The sequence below is a fragment of the Limulus polyphemus genome, unplaced genomic scaffold (assembly GCF_000517525.1).
Source record: "Limulus polyphemus unplaced genomic scaffold, Limulus_polyphemus-2.1.2 Scaffold690, whole genome shotgun sequence".
Lineage (NCBI taxonomy): Eukaryota > Metazoa > Arthropoda > Merostomata > Xiphosura > Limulidae > Limulus > Limulus polyphemus.
In genome coordinates, this window is record NW_013666300.1 from 392,690 (window position 1) to 394,763 (window position 2,074).

General features: G+C 30.9%; 1 protein-coding gene across 1 annotated transcript in view; it reads right to left on the bottom strand.

The window, feature by feature from the left end:
* The window catches only part of LOC106459990 (N-terminal Xaa-Pro-Lys N-methyltransferase 1-like), a 33,200-nt gene that overhangs the window by 16,675 nt on the left and 14,451 nt on the right, over positions 1-2,074 (bottom strand). The window lies entirely within an intron of this gene.

Genomic DNA, 2,074 nt, shown 5'->3' on the forward strand with positions numbered 1-2,074 from the left:
CAGTTTTCTTTTTAACTACTAAATACGTTTTAATATACACACAACAATACAATTTACAATAACAGTTATTACAAATAATGATTTATAAACAAATGTTTCACAAACTTACAAGAAATATTAAACCTTCCTTTTACTAAGTTTTAATCTAGAACTTCGATATCTTATCGAGGGTTCACAATGAGCCAGGTGATTACCAGTTTACTTAGATATAATTCACTTAACGGGAAGCTAGCTAGCTCTGTTCTTCGTTATTTATCAGCCACACACACACCGGATTTTCCACTGTGACGTTATGTAATGTTTTCGTAAAAATACTAATGTCCGATGAGAATCCACCGAAGTTAAATGAGTTGTAATGTTCGAACTTTGTGAATACTCCTGGTCAAATATCTGAATTTTTCCGATTAATATGCGTTATAACAATCACAGTTATAACTTCCGAAGTTTATAGCACACTGACTACAGCAAACTAGTAATAGATATTCTCTCTTGGCGAGTCGCATTGGTTATATTTATAGCCGTGTGGAAGGCTTTCTAGAAATGTCAGATTACGTAACAATACAAATTTAAGTGTTTACGTACACACACACATATTGATGATTCTTACTCTCGAGAATCTTCTACAACTTTGGAGAGTAGGCGGGAGTTTCGCAATACATATCTAACAATATAAGCTATGCATGTTTCCAAATATAAACTTAATCTAAACAAACGTTGATATTAAAATAAATACATAAAAATAAATTCATTACACCAATTAATATTTAAGTGAAGACTCAAGAACTTTTTTTTAAAAAACTCAGTCTATTGAAATCATTCAGATTTCAAATTTGGAACACAATCGCAGAGCGAACAAACGGTGCCACCTATAGAGATTCGACCAATTCGTGAAGCAAAGGTCATTACTCTATTAAGTATTGCTTATCCCGCCAGATGCCATAATTTGATTTCGGAAAAAACATTGTTTTGAACCTTATCGATGATTATAAATATGTTTGCATTGAAAATTATTAACACTTTAAATATGTCATAGCATTAACAATTTTAAATTATATCTAAGAATATACCAATAAAAGGCTGTAGACGAGAAAAAAAAATGTGGTAAATGGCGATTTAAAACAATAGGCCGTAACAATACGTTGACAAACAATAATTTATAAGCATAATAAAGTGTTAATTTTTGGGTAACATATTACATGTTTCGAAAGAACATCGGCTCATTTTCTTTTGTATGCAGTACGTGTGTTGTTTAGCAACGTATTATTATATTAGCATAATATGCTTCCTTAATCAAGTAACAGGCCATAATAGCATTACTTTTTAATTTCAGTGTTCAGTTTCCCGAAGAAGGGATTAGGCTCGAAACATTTAAATGTATGATATATAATTATTCTGTTGGAAGCTAAATTTTCAGTGTTATTTAGATGTTTGTTTCTTAGAAAGAGCATGTCATTATGTCATAATGATGATACAGTATCTAGACATTTGATTAAAGTTTAGAATACGTTTTGTGTAGTTTGTAAAAATAAAGGTACGATATGAATACGAGGAAAGCGAAACGTTCAGTAACTAACCAATGATTGAGTTAGTTCAGTACCAGTTAGACAGTGAGGGTTATTGCCTCTGTAATTAAGTAAGTTAGATAATGAGAATTAGTGCGTCTGTGATTGAAATTCTACATGTACATTTTATATTTTTGAGTTAGGTATACGTTAGTTTTCGGAAGTTCTGGTAAATGTTTTTAACCGTTGTATTTGATATTAGGCTTACAAGTAAACGTAGTTTGTAACTAAGTTTATTCACTTATTAAAGAAACAGATTATTTTGTTATTGTTACCTGTATTACAATTTGCATTGATTTGCACCAAGTAATTCAAAATAATCCGCCAAATGATAGAACACCCTGTTTTCACAATACCATACGTTTATACCTCTCTTTCATATAGTATTATTTTTAATTTGTTACATGTTCTGTTTTTGTTTTGGTTTTTTTGCAAGTTTCACATAAAGGGTGATCAAGAATGCCCATTGAGTAGGGGTATTTCTGTCATGCTGCACGTTGTACCAGAATATA